This window comes from Nicotiana tabacum, chromosome 3 (genome assembly GCF_000715075.1).
Source record: "Nicotiana tabacum cultivar K326 chromosome 3, ASM71507v2, whole genome shotgun sequence".
Lineage (NCBI taxonomy): Eukaryota > Viridiplantae > Streptophyta > Magnoliopsida > Solanales > Solanaceae > Nicotiana > Nicotiana tabacum.
In genome coordinates, this window is record NC_134082.1 from 17,837,572 (window position 1) to 17,857,884 (window position 20,313).

Consider the following 20,313-nt stretch of genomic DNA (forward strand, 5'->3'; position numbering starts at 1 on the left):
CACCTGCGGCACAAATGTCGCTTGTGCGATGCCACACCTGCGGAAAATCTATTTCAGGTTCGGAACCCACTTAAAATCCTGACCTCGCTCCTGCGGCCTCAAGACCGCATCTGCGCTTATGCAGGTACGGAATTCATCATGCTTCTGCGGTCCCACCTCGCGCCTGCGCCCTTGGGTCTTCTTCTGCAACCTCCGCAGGTGCGGGAATGCCATTGCACTTGCGCCCTCTGCCCAGCTCAACCTTGGCCGCTTCTGCGACTCCTTCTCCGCTTATGCGGGCTCGCACCTGCGACTCCCACTCCGCAGGTGTAGTTATGACACCTGAGTTCCAACTTCAGCAACTCCTCCAATTTCTAAACTTGTTCCGTTAATCACTAGAAATCAACCCGAGGCCTTTGAGACCTCAACCGAACATACCAACATATCCCATAACATTATACAAACTTAGTCGAACCTTCGAATCACTCAAAATAATATCAAAACACAAATTACACTCGGATTCAAGCCTAAGAACTTCTAAACTTTCGAATTCCACAAACGATGCCGAAACCTACCAAACCTCGTTCGAATAACCTCAAATTTTGCACACAAGTCAGAAATGACACCACGAACCAACTCCAACTTCCGGAAATCAATCTGACCCCGATATCAAAATTTCCACTGCCGACCAAAATTGCTAAAATTCCAACTTTCGCCAATTCAAGTCTAATTCTACCACGGGCCTCCAAATCACATTTTGGAGGCACTCCTAAGCCCAAAATCATGTAACTAAGCTAATAGAACCATCAAAATTTAAATCCGAGGTCATTCACATATAATTAACATCCGGTCAACTTTTCCAACTTAAACCTTTTCCTAAGAGACTAAGTGTCTCAACTCATTCCAAAACCTCTCTGGACCTGAACCGACTAACCCGGTAAGTTAAAATATAGCTGAAGAATACACAAGAAGTAGGAAATGGGGGAATGAGACTATAACTCTCGAAACAACCGGTCAGGTCATTACATAGAGTTTTCTTTATACAACCCGATCGCCTGTATAACGAGTGACCACCAGAATATTATAGGGGTGTGTTTCTCATTTTGATTCTAGATCATGTTATAGAGCTTTAAACCTTCTTTATGATCATTCTAATGTATTCGTTATTCTTGCCTTGCTTGTTGATAGTATTCTAGTGTATTTAAAGAGTTATGAAGACCGCACTAGTAACTTATGAATCACCTTACAACATTGATGGAGAATAAGATGTACGCAAAATTCTCCAAGTGTGAGTTATGACTTAACTCCATGACATTCTTGGGTTATGTGGTGTTAAGTGATGGTATCAAGGTTGATCCTTAAAAGTTTGAAGCGATTAAGGATTACCGAGGCCTATAAGTGCAACAGAGATATGCAGCTTTTTGGGATTGGAAGGTTATTATTAGAAATTTGTGGAAGGATCCTCGACTATAGCAACATCACTCACAAAATTGACTGAAACGAATGTTGAATTTTGATTGTGTAAGGCGTGTGGGAAGATCTTTTAGGAGTTAAATACGAGGTTGACTTCTACTCCTATTTTGACTCTGCCTTTGGGGTCTGGTGGATACATGATTTACTATGATTCTTCTAGAGTGGGACTGGGATATGTGCTAATGCAGAATGATAAAATTACTTTCTATGCGTACTGTCAATTGAAGAAGCACGAGAAGAATTTTCCAAATCACGACTTGGAATTAACTGTCATTGTCTTCACCTTGAAGATTTGGCACCACTATTTGTATGGTGAGCATTCTGATATCTTCACTGATCATAAGAGCTTGAAATATATTTTCAAGCAGCGAAAGTTGAATCTCAGCCAGAGAAGATGGCTGAAATTATTGAAAAATTACAACTTAAATATCCTATATCATCATGGTAAGGCGAATATTGTCACTGATACTCTAAATTTCAAGTGCATTAGTTAAGCCTATCTTTGGCCTCATGAAATGCCAATGGGCAAGGAGATTCAAAGACTTGTTAGCCTTGGCATCCGATTAGATGAAGCAGAAAATGGAGAATTAGTTGGAATTGCTCAAACATGTTCTAATATCATGGAGAGAATTAACCCAGTCAATAAGAAAATGAGTTTCTAGTGAAGTTGAGAGATGGAGTGCAAAATGGTGAATACATTTCATTCACAATTGATGCAAATGATAACATCTTGAGGATGCAAGGGAGATTATGTGTCGCTGATATTGATGGCCTTCGATATGCGTTAATGGTGGACCTGCATAGTTTTAAATATTTTATGCATCGAGGATCCACCAAGATATATAAGGATTTGAAACAACATTATCAGTGGAGGAATATGAAGATGGATATATTTTGATTTGTGGCTAAGTGCTTAAACCTTCAGCAAGTGAAAATCGAACACCAAAGGCCTAGGACTAGCTCACAACATTGAAATTCTCCAATGAAAATAGGAGATGATTAGTATGAACTTCGTTGTAGGTTTACCTTGCACGAAGGCCAAATATGACTCTACTTGGATAATTATAGATAGACTCACCAAATTTACACACTTTCTTCCTATGAAGACAACGGATACTGCAAAACAATATGCAATGTTATATTTGAAGGAGATAGTCAGGTTACATATGATTTCAACATTCATTATATCTGACCAAGGTATGCAATTTACCGCTCACTTTTGGAAAATTTTCCAATATGGTCTAGGAACTCGTCTCAATTTGAGCACTGCCTCCCACCTTTAAATAGACAGGCAAATAGAAAGAACTATCCAAAATCTTGAAGATATGCCTCTCACTGTTTTGCTTACAGTAATAGTTATCATGAGAGTATCCAGATGGATCCATAGGATGATTATATGGGTGGCATTGCAAATCGCTAATTTGTAGGTTCGCGCCAACAAAAGTGAAATTGTGGAGACCCGACTCAGTTCGTGAAGCCATTAAAAAAGTAAACCTTATTGTGCGATGACTCAAAACAGATCAAAGTTGACAAAAGTCTTATGCAGACATGAGAAATCAAGAGTTGGAATTTGTGATGGGTAGCAATGTGTTCCTGAAAATATTGCCAATGAAAGGCGTAATGTATTTCAGTAGAACGGGCAAGCTTAGTCCTTGTTGCGTTGGTCCCTATGAAATTGTTAAGAAGGTTGGAAAGGTAGATTATGAGCTGAACTGTCACCCGAGATGTCCATGGTGCATCCACTCTTTCATGTGTCAATATTAAGGTTGTATAGACCTGATCATTCCTATATCCTGTCTTATGAAGAAGTGAAATTCAACGATGAGTTGTCTTATGAAGAAGAACATGTGCAAATCTTAGATCATCAAGTCTGAAGACTAAGGACAAAGGATGTATCTTGGTTAAAGTCCTATGGAGAAATCATAATACCAAGGAGGCGACTTGGGATGCAGAAGATGATACGAAGAAGAGATACCCTCATTTGTTCCCTATTTCAAGTATGTTTGGACCTTTCAGTTCTTGAAATTCTACAAATGTTAGCTAATGGTATGAAGCCCATAGTATATGTTGAAAGATAGTTATTTTGGTTGTGATAGTTCCTATGAGGATTGTGCTGTTGATTGTTTGGGTATTAGCTGAGTCATTACTTTTGGGATTGCCCTAGTTACAAATTAAACTCTGGAAAAATATTTGAAAATCTTGGAAGTTAGTCAAATTTTAGGCAATAATCAACGTTCGAGGACGAAAATTTCAAAGCGAGAGATAATGCAATACCTCGTAAATTCGGGTAAGGTTTAGATTCATTAAATACTTTTGGTGAGGCCTGAGCCTTGGCAATTAAGGCGTATACATGTGGGTTGGTTAGACATGAACCTTGGAAATTAAGGTGTATACACATGAGAAAGTCAATATCTAAGCGTTTATAAAGTGTACATCAACATGAAGTTAAAAAGAATCAAAAGGAAACCAAGTTGGATATTTGGGCCAAGATGCGGCGGGGATGCATACTGCACATTGGAGATGCGGACCACATGTCTGACCGATATGAGCTCTCAAATATCACTGGAAGTTGGAAATTTCAAGTCTCTAAACTTGACAACTGAAAGCAACATACAGACCACATGTTGAACATATGGGTCACATGTTGTACCATCTACTGAAACGGAGAATTGTTGATAATTTTAATCTCTGATGTTGACATGCGGAGTCCAAATAAGGACCGCATATTCAACACATGGGTCATTTATTCAACATATAAGCAGTATATCAATAGTATATTGATCGTATATCCATTATTATAGGCTTCAAGAGTTAACATACGACTAACATATGGATCATATGTCTAACATACGGACTGTATATGGTGGCCGCATCTCAAAATTGATCGAAATCTATAAATACGAGAATTTTTGGAGTTTCAAACCTCACTTCGTTTTGGCCAACTTTTGTAGGAGAAAAGCACCCTAGGACTTCCCCAAATCATAAAAGGTGAGCTCCTACTCAATTTTATTAATTATTACATCAATCCAACAAGGATTAATGCCAAATTGTCCTTCAAATCCCTAGATTCTTGAAAATTGAACAAGAAGCAATCAATATGGATTTTGGGGATCTCTTACAAGGAAAGAACTTTATCCTTCTTTAGTTATTCTAATTTATTGGGAAGGGTAACAAGGTGATACTAATCCCCTAATTTGTTTGGGAATTGATTTAAATTATGAAACATACCATTCTAGGCATACACTCTTATTTTTATAGAAAAGGAGCTAGAGCTCGCTAAAGTTTTAATATTTCGCAATCCAATTATGTGTAGCGTGATTGCTTGAACATTAGAACTACAGTTGAATTAGTTTAGTGGGATTTGGGGGTGTATCTCCTTGAAAATCGTTTTTACTATAAAGGTGTTGAACAAGGCTTTATGTGCATGTGGGACAAGCTCGCTTCAAGTCTATATAATTTGATTATCTACTATGTTATATGTATGGACACATGATGTATGATATGCAAGGGTTATTAAACCTGAACCTGAACTACGGACGAATGAACATGATTTGCTAAGTTAAAAGGACTCTTTGAAATATCTTTGCAAGAAAATAATTAACATGAACGATTCAGCTAACACGTCGTGACTTATGAAAAGATTTAGATGATGAATAATGAACTTGTATGGCCTATATTGGCATATCTTGGGCATATATTGGCACGACTTGGACCTGTATTGGCATCAATTTGTGGACTGTATTGGCATGATATGATTTTCGAGTATGACAAATTAGAATTGTACCATTTCTTACTGTATAATAGACAGTAAAGAGAATATATATATATATATATATATATATATATATATATATATATATATATATATATATATATGCGCACCAGACACCAGTATGCAGATAGAAAGGAGTAGAGATGGAAAAACAATTTTATTTTATTAAGATGTTAGTATTTTACTATGATTCTTAATCGATTTCTACTTTTTTACATCACCGCTTATTTTAAAAAGTGTTATGAACAGTCAATCAAAGAAGTATTGATTCATTATTGGCTTGCCTGAAGGCAATGTTGGGCATCATCTGTGATGACCCGGCCGGTCGTCTTAAGAATTAACGCCCCGATCCCCTATTAACTGCTTTTCCCAAGTTTATTTCTGCTATTTCGATTTGCCGGGATGTTCAGTTTTCAGTTTCGGAAAGTTTTAGGATACTTAGTCCCTAAATGAGAGGTTAAGTGTTGGAAAGTTGACTGTAGTCAGAACAGCATGAAGACAACCTCAGAATGGAAATTCGATGGTTGTGTTAGCTCCGTTTGGTGATTTCGGGGTTAGAAGCATGTTCGGATTGTGTTTTGGAGGTCCGTAGCTAATTTAGGCTTGAAATGCCGAAAGTTAAATTTTTGAAGTTTCCGGTCTGATAGTGAGATTTTGATCCGAGGGTCAGAATGGAATTCTAGAGGTTGGAGTTGCTCCGTAGTGTTGAATGTGACGTGTGTGCAAAATTTCAGGTCATTCGAACGCGTTGTGATAGACTTTTTGATCGAAATCGTATTTTGATGGAATTTGGAGTTCTTAGGCTTAAATACTTGGTTAATTCGAGGTTTCGATGTTGTTTTAGGTGTTTTAAGGATTGGCACAAGTTTGAATAAGGTATTAGGTGATGTTTGAGCTTTTGGTTGAGGTCCCGGAGGCCTCGAGGTGATTTCGGATGGCTAACGAGAGGTTTGAGGAAATGTTGCAGCTGCTGTATTTTTTTGCTGCTTCTGGTATTTTCGCATCTGCGGTTTGGGGACCGCAGGTGCGGCGCCGCAGAAGCGGATTTTGGTCTTTTTTTCCGGAACCGTCGAAGCGGTGGAATTACCGCAGAAGCGGTACCGCATCTGTGGATTGAGAGTCGTAGATGCGGAAGCTGGCTCTTTAAGTGAAATTCGTAGATGCGACATTTGTTCCGCAAAAGCGGGACCGCAGATGCGGAAACTGCTGGGCATTATTTTAAAAGGGTTTCCGCAACTTGGGGGTTTATTTACACCATTTCTAATCGTTTTTGGCGCTCTTTGAAGGGGATAGAAGAAGGATTTGAGGGAATCGCTTGGAGGTAACATCTTTGACTTCATAACTCATTTTTATGTGATTAAAGACCTAATTAGTGGTTAGAAATTTGGAAAAAATGGTTAATTAGGGCTTGAGTTTAAGAGGCCTTTAAATGAGGATTTGAGAGGTCATTTGGACTCCGATTTCAGTGTTCTTATTATGTATAGACTCGTGAGAGTACGACGTTTCTGAAAATGTAAATTTCACCCAATTTTGAGATGTGGGCCCGAGGGGTGTTTTGGTTATTTTATATAATTTCACGTATTAGCTTAGACTTTAATTGTAAAATCAGTTACTTGAAGTGTTATTTACATTATGCAATTGAATTAAATAGATTTGTGTCATTTGGAGTCGAGTACTCGTGGCAAAGATGTGGTGTCAGGTTGATTTTGAGCTTGTTCGAGGTAATTGGCTTGTCTAACCTTGTGTGGGGAACCTTCCCCTTAGGATATGATATATTTGATAAGTGAAATGCCTTGTACGTGAGGTGACGAGCGCGTACTTGAGCTAATTGTTGAAAATCTGGTTTTTCCTTAAGTATTTCGATTGAGTTCTTTTTCTTGTTTTATTGTACTTGTGATTTTAGCCTGTTGCTAGTTTAGAAAAGCATGTTTAGTTGACTTAATTGCCTATTTGCTTCAACTGCCTTAATTGCATTACGTGAAGCATGTTATGTTAGGCTAGAATTAACTGTTTACTTGGTACAAAATTTAACTTAATTAGGTATTCTTGTGTTGATGCTGTGTGTTTTTACTTTGGGACTATGGGACGACATCCCGGAAGATTCCCTGTATGTATTTATGATCTGAACTGAGGTATGGGATACCAAGAGATTTCTGGAACGTATATTGAGGATACCAAGAGATCATCGGGATACCGAGAGATCCCTATCATATATTGAGGATACCAAGAGATCCCTAGCATATATTGAGGATACCAAGAGATCCTCGGGATACCAAGAGATCCCCGGTTATCATCCTTGTTATGAGTGGTACTTCCTTGTGGTTTGCCTTCATCTCTGTTTCTGTTATTGTACTCTTATTATCCTGTGTATATTCTTACTATAGATTTTCAATTGTATTGCTTATCTTATCCTATCATCTTTATATTTATTTAATCTCAGTAGGGCCCTAACCTTCCTCGTCACTACCCAACCGAGGTTAGGCTTGATACTTACTGAGTACCGCTGTGGTGTACTCATGCCTCTTCTGCGCATGTTTTTCATATGCAGATCCAGGTACTTCTACTCAGGCCTACCATCCTTGAGGGAGGCGACTACTTAGAGACTTCGAGGTACATCTACCGCATCCGCAGATCGAGGAGTCCTTTTCTATTCCTGCCTTTTAGTACTTAGCCCTTCTGTACTTTCTGTTCTTATTAGACAAATTGTTAGAGCTATGTAGTATTTCCTTTTCTTAGCTTGTGATTCGTGGATTTTCGGGTTTTGGATTTGGATATTGGTTTTGAGATTTATATATGGTGTATGCCGAGCGGCACATTTAAACATTGTTATTGCCTTATTTCTGTTTTTAAATTATTTACTTCCGCAAGTTTTGGTTATCTTCCGCAATTTAGGTTTACCTAGTCGTAGAGACTAGGTGCCGTCACGATGGTTCACAGAGGGAGAACCGGGGTCGTGATATCATCATGACGTATGGTGGAAATTGGATCGTGACAGCTTTTTACATATATGTGTGAATGATCACTCCAAAAAATAAAGTGAAACTCCATTTATCTTGTTTTCGTGCCTCTGTGTTTTCTTCTTGTGTTCAATGTTAGTGTTTTTTTAATTTTGTTCGTAATAATTTGAAGAATCTTAAATTCATGGTAAAATTATGAAAAAGATCCAAAAAATACCCCTAACAAATTTAATTTGACTAAAATTTACCCTTCTTCCACCTATTGAACTGTAAATGCGCTCAACGTTATTTTTAGCCAAAACAATACCCCTGGAACTAACGGGAGTGTGAGAGAGATTAAAAAAATTCGTAACATCAGTAATTCATCCATATGGAGTTGTAAATTACAATATTAAACTCACCCACCCTAATTGAATCCGACCCAAGCCTAGTTTAGAGACATAACCACATCAGAATATGAGGTAACAATTTCATCGAAAACTAGTTCTGAGACATAATGGAACATAATTGGGAATCTTGCACAGTCTCACATAGTTGTGGAGGTGGTGCAAATACTATAGATCATAATGCTTATCCTTAAATTTATATGGAGCGACAAGAAAAATAATTGAGAAGAGAGCAACAACAAAGGTAATGACAAAAGTAAGGATCTTGAAACTGATTATGGGATTTTGTTTGGGTGTCTTTGGTAAGTGGTAATAGAGATTGGTAAGTGTATGGGTCAAAATCTGACCATAGGATGATCGTTCTTAAAAGGAACGATAAGGGGCCGACCAAGCCGTAATTATGTCTACGGGGTGTGATAGCAAAGAGCACACCAGCCATTGACGGGGTCAAATCGTCGGAAATCTTACATCGCAGAACAAGCGTAATGTTTGAGCAAAGGATGAAGGGTACAATCATAAGAAAGTACGCCGGTCAAAGACCATTGGATAAAAGGAAAAATTGTTAATATATATATATAGAGAGAGAGCTGAGCCCAGATGAGAGGAGGATGATTCTTGATAGCCATCACTGTAGAGTCAATAAGGGGAATCTCTTCGTCATCAACAATTCCCTCTCTTCTCCTTCCTTGCTTCCATGATTAACGTGCAAATCTGTCTTAGATGTAAACCTATCATTCATATTTGATGTAAGATAATTATCTTAAGAAATTTTTCACATTCTTGTTCTTCTTTGATTTTCGTACTTAGTATATTGGATCTAGAGTTAATTATGTTTGGCTAAGATTTATCTTCTATATCTCTGATAATTAGTTTAACAAAAGGGAATAATACTTTTTTGGTCAAACAATTTGGTGCTGTATGTGGGGATTTCATCTAGAACCAGCGAAATATCGCTACCAGGCTGTCGTGGCCTCACCATCTCGGCACTAATACCAACTCGAAAGAGCGGTAGGTAAGCCTTCGAGACGACCGCACCAATCTAGGTTAGGTTGCTACATAAAATAGAAGCTATAACCAATGTCTATTCAAAACCCACGTCTCGCATATAACGGTAGGTTGGCACAACATATGCACGTCCAAACTAGGATCACGGTCATCTTGCATGACCACAACCTCATTTGACGTATTTACCTTATATATGGACCCTTATTCCCATCCCTTGGGAGGGGACGACAACTTGCTATGCGATCTTTAGAAAGAATGAGTACATCCTGCCCTATTTTCACATTCCTCCACACACTAGATGGTCGATGAACAAAGTATGATGCGTTTTCCTTATTGTTGGTACAAATCGGACGAGATCGGACCAGGACTCGATTTCAACACTTTAGCGAGTAAGGTGGGCCCAACCCATGAGAAGCTTAAACATTGATAACGACGGAGCCGAACACGGCTGCCAAATCTAAAACTGCCATTCAAGCACCAGGCGGAGCGAGTAACACTACAACGTCACTACTTTTACTGACTCATTGGATCGAGGTAACAAAAAATTTCATTTTGGTTTATCTTCACTCTTATGTTGGTTCAAATAGGAATGCGAGCACTTGCATGGGTGAGCAAGCGAGGGACCAACACCTCCAAAACACCCTCGAGATGGTTCTGTAGCATACCGCCCCACGAGTAATGACCGAGCAAAACCTGCCAAACCACAGCATATCACAAGTAAGGGAAATGGCTCGGTACAGAACAACTATCAAAAATAAAATGTCAATGAAAGCGAAGTTAAGTAAACTGGGACTCAGCCAAGAAGCGCACAATATTCTCCAATGAAAGCAAAGTTAAGCAAACTGAGACTCACCCAGGAAGCGCACAATATTCTCCAATGAAAGCAAAGTTAAGCAAACTGGGACTTTATCACGCCCCAAAATCCGAAGAGCGCGACCGACGCTCAACCGAGTAAACCCGACTGAGCAAGCCTGTTAGGTTTCATTCTACCAAAACTAATTCATGAATAAATAGGAGATGGACTCCATTAATCATACTTAGTAAGTATTTCATTAACAACTTCCATTTCATTTTGATTAGCAGCTTAAATCATAATTATCAAAATTACAAGTTTTATAAATCTTTGCCAAACATCAATATTTCTACTTTAATTCCAATACCCGACACTACCCACAACCTGTCTATGGAGCCTCTAAACACAACTGAAGAGTAATGTAATATGGAAATGCCAGTAACAAGGCTCTGGCTATACCTCAAATACAAAGTACATGATGAACAGATGAAACAGGACCCCGAAACAAAGTGGGGCTCACCAAGTCAGCTGAAAGGATGATGCGACACTAGCTGCGACCAACACTGCCTGCTATAGAAACACCTACATCCATTTAAAGACGTAGCGTCCCGGCAAAAGGGACGTTAGTGCCATCGAATAGCACTAGTATGTATAACTAAACACCATCTAGTTAGAAAGAACTTTCATACAAGAATAAAGAGGAAATCATAAAGACAACAAAGTTTCAAATAAGCACCATGTCAACAATATAAGGAGGTTCACATGATTTTCGCATAGTTTCTGAAATTTTAGATTGGAGCATCCCACACTGTTGCATCATTATCCACTTTGCCACAGCTTCTTTGAGCGGAGTCCGATCACGGCCCGATCGGCTAAGCCGCCTCCCAGAGACGTTACCATTATTTCATTCACACTTTCCAGTTTCAATCATCAATACATTACCACCATGTGTATATATCATGGTGTCCGATCACGACCCGATCGACTAAGCCGCCTCCCCCGAGACGTTACCATTTTCCATTATTCATCTCACTCCAATCTTTGGTCACACATGTATTAGTTTACTGGCACTTGGGGCCACAATTTCTACATTCTATAATTCACGTTTCTCATTGTTCCCATTTTCAACATTTACTTTGCCACTTAAGATCATAGGCGCATACAAAGGCAATTTAAATCATAAGCATAGAGAGGAACTCGTCAAGTTTGGCATATTAGTCCCAAAGTAACCTTGGCATGACATTTAGGCATTTAGCACATAGATCATGTTCTCCACACATCCTCCATTTACAAAGAATAACACATTAAACACATGAAGAAGTACCTACCACATATATTTTCACAACAATAATTCACTTAACATAGCAAGTACTGCATCAATCACGTTTCGAACTTACAATATTTACACGGGCACCATGGAAGCTCAATTTCTAAGAGACGGGATTTTAGCCATACATACCTTGTTTAAGCTTTCCTTAAGTTACTACGACGTTCCGGAAATTCTAGCAATCCCAATCTACTTTGAGACATAACAAAATTGAGCACAAATTAGGAAGGTATTCATGGTTTCAGCTCATTTGAGCATTCTATCAAATACTAGTTGAGCATTCTATCAAATACTAGTTGAGCATCTTGATTTCAAATCTCTTTTACAAGGTTTCCTTCATTTTCCAACCCAATCTTTACTTATTTATGTTCAACAATCTTCCCACAAACCTAATTTGTAAATGAATGTATACATAATACTTTTACGCCTAAGAATCATACCTCAATAATCCCATCTTATACCCAAAACTCGAAATTAAAGTCTAGTGTATAGAACCTTATCTCTTAGATGAAGATCTTGTGATTGGTTTCCTTGATTCTTGAAGATTGATGGAAGATTGAATGGTTAGAATGTTAGGCTCCCTCCTTCTCTCTCTAAAATTCTCTTAACTCTCTCTAAAATCATTAGAATATCTCCCCAAATGAAACCCCAAAGCCTGTATATTAAAATGGGGTCGGGGTCATGAAAATAGGAAGATTAACCCTCCGAATTCGGGTCTGCGGTTGCATATGGGCCGCAAAATGGGTATGCTGGCCGCAGACGCGTCGCAAAACCCGGTGCCCAAAACTGGGCTACAATGGTCCTATTTGTGACCAGATTTGCAATCGTAGATCAATTATGTGGACCACATAATGGTTTTGCGATCGCAGAACTGACACAGGATCACATTTTTTCATCCTTTGGTAATTTGATCATAACTTTATGTAGGAATGTCCAAATAACAAACCGTTTGAAGAGTTGGAAACTAGACTCAAAGAACTTTCATATGATAGGTTATTCATTACATAAAACCTTATACATATTTAGATATGCTCGTTCAAAGTGTAGACTTGTGCAAACTCATTTGGAATCTTAGCCTATTATAAAATTTTCCAATTTGACTTAGGCTTAGGCCTTTCCTTGGGCCCCAAATTACTTACCATAAGACTTGTACACTTATTTACCAAATCCAATTGATGCCCACCATGTTAATAACACATAAAATATTATAATTAGCCTACATGGCACCACGAAATCCTAGATTACTTAGCAAAATTTTTCGGGGCCTTACATTCTCCCCCCTTAGGATCATTCGTCCTCGAATGAAGAGTAGAGTCCGCCCTATGCGCTTAACTTAATATATCTCTTTTCTCACCTACCTCAAGTCCCTAAATTTTGACTATCTCCTAAATGTTTCAGAATTTTCGTCAGAGTCTCCTTTGTAACTAGGCCTATCCACCTGCTAGAGAACTACCAAAACCATCCTAAAAACACATCTACAACTTGACAAAGCACCACAATGCACATATCAATAACACGAACCTTACCATTACAAGCTACACATTATCATAATGACACGGAACATGGACTCCCATTTTTATCTCATCACACCTATAAGGTACCTTTCAAGTCAAAGCTTATTGATATACAATCAAGCGAAAATATTTTCCTTCCACGACACTTTCGGCCTTCAGGTGGCCTCCTCGACTCACAAGCTTTGCCATAACACATTCACGGAAGCAATCCCAACCCCTAAACTTATCTAACAAGGATGACAGCTAGATACCTCGCATAAGCTAACTATCCATTAACATTCACCTTTAATAATTTACACCAGGATGATACACAAATGATCTCCACCTACCTTCTTAGACATAGACATATGAAAACACAAATTCATGAAGAACAACTATAGGGAAACATTATACTTCTAGTGCGACCTAATGGGAAATGCGCTTACGTACCCTTCATTATCAATTCACATAACGTCTACATGGGAAATATTTTGAGAATAACTGGTTCACCCTCCTGAATTCTAAATCTCTATGCGAACACCCAAACTACACTCGTGATGACCTTCACGATTACTCTAAGATGTGCTATAATAAATTGACCATAAAATTACCTACTGAATATATGTGATCACAGGGTGACTTTGACATGTTTGAACCTTCAATATCAAATAGTTCTAATACAGTAAGGAGAAATATAATTCAAGATTGGGCTGGAATTATTCAGGAATCCATTAATGTGCTGAGCAGAACATTTCATGAGGTTATATGCTAAGAGACACAAAGATTACTACTAACAATACTGACATGGTTAATCATTGTGATGATATTAATTATTTGACAAATAAGGCATATGGGTAACTCGTACATTGGCAATAGGAACCATTAAGGAGGAATATTCAAGTACGTTAACCAGTCATCTTCTGGAGTGTAGGGAAAATCCGTTTATCAAGAATGAGAATACTCTGGCACCTTGAATGCGATATGTGTTTCTTAATACATAATGTTGAATTACACTCTTAACATTAACTGACATACGGAATCTATGCCACAAGCCCATGAGGATGAAAAGAAGTTGAACACTTATGAGATTATCATATTTCAAACAGCTTAACCCTTCTTGATAGTTGATCCTATATGAGAGAACTAAAGATACGACAACTTATCTTCCAAATCAATATGCTCATGATATGTGCAAAAATCTAAAGGCATCTCATCTCAACCTTTCACGAGTGAAACTACATAGCTAGGACATCCTACCATAAGGGTGAAATCATGTATTGGTTAGAGGAGTTCCAATGGTTGACGTAATGCTCCGGGAAGAAAGACAATTAAAACTCATATCCTCCTTAAGGAGGTGGAATGCAGGGGTAGCAAAATTTCCTGCACATCACAATGATGTTGTCACTAATCCTAGAAGCCGAGTGAGCAGAAGGCCACATAACCCATCCAATTTGACCCATTTAAGACTTTTGAAAAGGGGACACACTCTAGTCTGAAATTATGGCAATTTAATCTTGAACTTTAAGGAAAATCATTACTTTTGAAACCCATGATACAAGCCCTCGTAGTCCTAGAAAATCGTCAATAGTGGCAAGAAAGTACTGATGATTGCGACCGTATGAATAATTATGAAAGGGTGAGAAGTTCTGATGCACTTATCGGAGAAGAGTAACCTAAGTTATCTAGTCACATGGACAACTAGAGCAAGTAGATAATTGTTTAGGAGAAAATCTCATAAGGAGTGCGAGCAATATCTTTTTATCCTAACAAAAGGAACATACCCCGACCCTTGATACCATAAGGCATAAAATTAGATTCACGAGGAGAGTTACCAGATGAAAATAGATAGTAAGGCAGCACAACTAAGAGCACCACTTGGAATCGACAAGCTTAAACAGAGTTGAAGACATTAGAAGTCTGTAGAAAAAGGGGGAAATTTGCCCACTCTCAGGGCGCTTGTAGAGCACATAAAAGTGAGGTTAATTAAATCAGATCATATAGTTGGATAACTAGTTGAGACATTGAGATAATATCGCATTGAAGATTACGGGTAAACAACACATGATGCAAGACAAATGAAAAGAAAGTGAGAGAGCTTATAGATGTGACCTTTACATTGTAACTACTAGGAAAAGTGATAATATAAAGCGATTATGAGAAGCTACATTTTTGAAAGAATATCTCTGTACGTAGTCACATAATGTATAGCTCCAGAATTCAAAAATCCAGTTATGTTTAGCAACTCTACTTCACAATGAAGCACTACAACACACTTCTACACAACTAACTATTACCAGCCAAATTGAGAAACACTACAAGACTTGACTGAGAGAGAAGCTTTGGCATACGAATGTGTTACTAGGTGTATTGCTCCTTGGTCAACCCAAAACAAAAGGCTAGAGTTAGACTGATAAGCAGATTGTTGGACCAGCATATGTGTAGATAATCCATTATCGAAAGGAGATCATTCAATCTCAGCAATTACGGCATGCTATCAACCCTTAATGAACTTGAAGTGAGGTGGGAACCCAATGAGATAGAATAAAATAATTGTGAGCACGTGATTTTTGTTTCGCACGACAATCGCTCCAAAAAGAAATAAAAAATAATAATTGGCCCTGCTGTACAATTTTGGATTTCTGTGCGGCACCTTGTTGATTTATTTGTGACTTCGGCCCATTTTTATTTATTTACTTTATTAAAATAAAATTCAAAAAAAATATATATGTGTCCTGCATAATTCGAACCGTAATCCGGTCGTTAAATAGAAAATCATGAATAGGCATCTTCGTCCGTGATTTTATTTTGTTTGACTTTACCTGTTTTGAAATATTTTAGTGTGTGTGCAAATAATTGTATTGAGTGTGTATTTAATTTTAATTTGATTTTTTTTGGCTTAGTTTTGTTTTAAAAAAAAATAAGAAAAAAGGAAATAAATAAAAAAAAATATAGAAAGGACCCCTTCCCTTCCGGACTTGGGCCAATTTGTTTAAAATTGGCCCAAACAAACAGCCCAAAACCCAGGCCTGCCCGGTCCAACACCACCTGATGCCCAGAGAATCCAAACGACGTCGTTTTGGTACAGGTTGATCTGGGCCGTTGATCTCAAATTGATCAACGGCAAAGATCAATTCCCCATAACCCACCAATAAACCCGACCCGTCTCACCCGGACCGACCCCAACCCTTTACCCTTGAAACGACACCGTTCCACTTAAGCTATCAGATCCAGACCGTAGATCTAGATTGATCTAACGGTCGAGATCAATCCACCCATTAACTATATAAGGCCATAATCCTACCCTGCCCCCCTATCTGAACCCCAACCTTCGTCCCCAAACAAACAGCCCTAAAACCCTAGCCGCCCCTGCGTACTTTCGCCATGAAAGCCGGCGGCATGGATGCCGGTGACCTTCCCCTTAACACCCTAGAATCCCCTTGCCTTCCTGAACATGAATCCATTAACCCTGTAGTTCGAATCCCTCCCCACCTTCTCGAATCTTCGTTTGAAGATTCGAGTCGAAACTCGATCTACACGGTTTAACCCCAGCTTCACACCAGATACTCCCCAGACCCCCCTCGTGACCAAACCATACTTGGTTTGGTCCGAATCTGACCAGGGAAGCCTGAATCCCAGATCTAAGTTTTGAAAATTTTGTGTTCCTCCGTCATTGGTTCAACCAAAGAGATTAAGGTCTAATGGACTTTAATCAAAGTGTTTCTCATCTGAGAAACACTTCGTTTAAAGTCCGTTCAGCCTTAAGAAAGGCCTGGCCAAGTCCGAGTTTAAGGTCTTGATTTTCAAGGTTTAAGGTGAGCTCTTTCTTTTCTTTATTTGTTTTGGTTCGTTTGATTGTTGTAAGGGTCTGTTCGTTTTCTGTCCTTGACTTCTATCAACTGTGCTTCAACCGCTTTGCCTGAACTTCTATTTGTTTGTCTAAAATCCCCCCTCCTATTCTGATAAGACATATGTATTTGTTGTACAATAATTGAGCTTCAAATGTTGACTGAGCAATTGGTTCCTCGAGTACCACTTTGTTCAGTCAGTATAATTCGAATTATGGGTCGATACTGTTAAATGTCGGATTTTTGGTTACGATTGTGTATGTTAATGCTAATATAGTCAAGTCGACATGTGTCGTCAATTAATTTCAACTGTCCGAACAATAACAAATCGATTTACTTCTGCTAAGCATTTGTTGAGTCAATTAAGAACCAGTTTTTGTTTACTTATAGTTGTTTGAATTGATCAGTAATGTAAAAAGATTTGTTTGGTTTAAATTCTGAATTGGAAGGCATGTGCACTCGTGCACAGCATGTGCATTAATGCACCTCATGTGCTTTGTGCACAGCCTGTGGCCTGCATAAAGGCCTTTGTTAAGTTTTAAACAATTTGACAGCATATGCTGTCAGATACATTCCACTGCCCATACTTGGCTTTAGTTTAAAGAAGTATTTAAACCTTTTAAAAGTGAAATCTGCCAGGGAATGTTGATGGGGTTTAATACTTAATTAGCTAAAGTTGGAATTGAAAATGGAAGGCACATGGGAGGGGTACTGGGGTATTCTGAAAACAGGCTGTTAAAAGAGATAGTTTTTGAGGTTTATAAAGGGATGGACATACAGAATTAGGGGGATACACATTGAACCTTAAGAGCTGAAAAGGAAAAACACAAACACAGATAGAGAGAGGTTAAGGGATAGAAGCTATACAACCAACAATCAGAAACTTTTTCCTCCTATTATTATTGGGTTTCAGCTGCTCAACTTGTTCAAATCAATTCTGATTCTTTGAAATTCCAGTTGTGTCTGTTAGTCGAGTGTTTCCATTAGTTTACTACTGGTTTGGTCTGTCTAGAGTTTTGATTCTACTCCACTGGGTGTTGCTGTTATTTGGCTATTGCTTTCTATTGGCCATAGCTGCATCTCTGCACTCAAGCCTGTTTCTTGTTATATTACTTTGCCTGCTGCTATTCTGCCCTGCTGCTACTGATAGTGCTGTGATTGCTTCTGCATTTTGTTTGTCATTGTACTCTGCTGACTGCCCTTTTCTTCAATTGTCAAATATTTCCAGGTACACAACCTCTGAAACCTTGTATTGTTGAAAGTTTGAAGTTGAAGTAGAAAATAAAGAAAACGAACAGTTGTTCATGTTATAACATTGGTGTTAAAAAATAGGTCGAATGTTAGTTGGGATTGTATTTTTAATGCAAACTGCAAATACTTTGTATAAACTAGCATACATTCTATTTGAGATGGACTGTTAGATAGCATTGTTCAATAGTAATGACAGTATGACATAGACAGCATGTTTGATTTATTATACATTCAGTTCAGTATAACGTTGTTTGGCTTAGTTACGACTGTATAACATAGAGTCGTGGCAAGCACTTGTAGGTATTTTTGCCTAGACCACTGAATTGACAAATCCGCGGTATTAGGTCTGGGATAGATGTATCCCAAACAAACTCTCATGCAGTCACATTAAGAGTCTGGCTATGAATGCCAGTTCTCCTGTCAGTTTATTAGTTCCAATGCAGGTTCGACATCGGGTTTCGGTATAGATTCTTTGTTTCAAAATGATGTGATGATTGTTGCGAGAAACTAATAGTCATTTTGAGTTCAATTAGTAGCAATTTTCCTAATAAATAGCCGATTTCGTTTGTCGAATTCAAATAGGTTAGAGTGTTAAAGTAGAACTGGGAGGTCGTTAAACATAACTCAATATATGTTGTCAGTTTGTTTGCAATCTCACTTAGCCAATTAATAAGCATATTCACTCGATGAAGACAAAGCATGAGGTAACCCTCACCTCATAAACAATCAATCAGGTAAATCAAACAAGTTTAGGTTCGGCAAACATAATAAGGATTCAGTCTGTATTTGTTCAAACAAGCAAAGTTCGGCATCATCCTTCTCCTTAAAGATAAACGAAGTAGAAATGTAGCCACTGTAGGGTACCCTGCTAAAATAATGAGACGAGCCTCGCCGAATAAAAATGCAAATTTGCGGGGCCCTCAATAATTGATCATGATGAATACTTAGAATTTGGGACGGACTGTTTAGTGAATTCCACTGCCGTCCCCAAAGATAATAATGCGTTTAGATTCTTTAGGCGCGACTTTAAGTGAATTATATTCTTAAAATAGGGTGCACATTGATGTGACCCAAATCCAAGTCTCAACGGAGTCAAAATGTGTTAACAACTACGGGTGCATTGATTGTGACGTGGTTCGAGACGCACTTTCACGACGTTGCAATTCTATAAAATAAATGATAATAATAAAAGCGGTTTAAACTTAATAAAAGCACATAAGTCACAACCTGTATTTAAATCTGATATTTAGCCATTATAACAATTTAAGCGACCGTGCTAGAACCACGGGATTCGGGGGTGCCTAACACCTTCCCTCGGGTCAACAGAATTCCTTACTTAGAATTTCTGGTTCGCAGACTTCATTTGGAAAAGTCTAAAATTTCCTCGATTTGGGATTCAAGATAAACCGGTGACTTGGGACACCAAAAGCCAAACCTTTCCCAAGTGGCGACTCTGAATTAAATAAATAATCCCATTTTCGAATATTGTCACTTAAATTGGAAAAACTCCACCCGCGCATTTTAACCCTTCGGGGCCGGGCGCGCAAAGAGGAGGTGTGACAGCTCTGGCGACTCTGCTGGGGATGTTGTAACCCAGAACCACTGGTTCAGGGTTCAAGAATTCGAGCTTAGAATAGTTGTTATATTTGGCTTTATTATCTGATCTTTATTACATGTTGTGCATAACGTGCTAAATGTTTTTACCGCTTTGATATTATCTGAACTGTATATAAACTGTGCCGAAACCCTTATTTTCTTACCTCCGGGGAGAAGCTCGCTGGTCGAGACTCCCTATTCTGTTAGTGTCAATACCTGAAATAAGAAAGAGGTCGGACAAGTTACAAAGCCGGAAGATCTCGCGGGTCACCGGTACGTAGCCCCCTCTTCGACCCGAGTTGTCCGCTCGGGTACACAGTCTAGAACAAATACCAAGGTTTAAACCTAGTATAACGAAACTTCATGCCGGATCCCTAGTAGGAACGCTTATTTGCATCATATTGCATTTTACTTAGGGGACTCAACACAGGGGTTG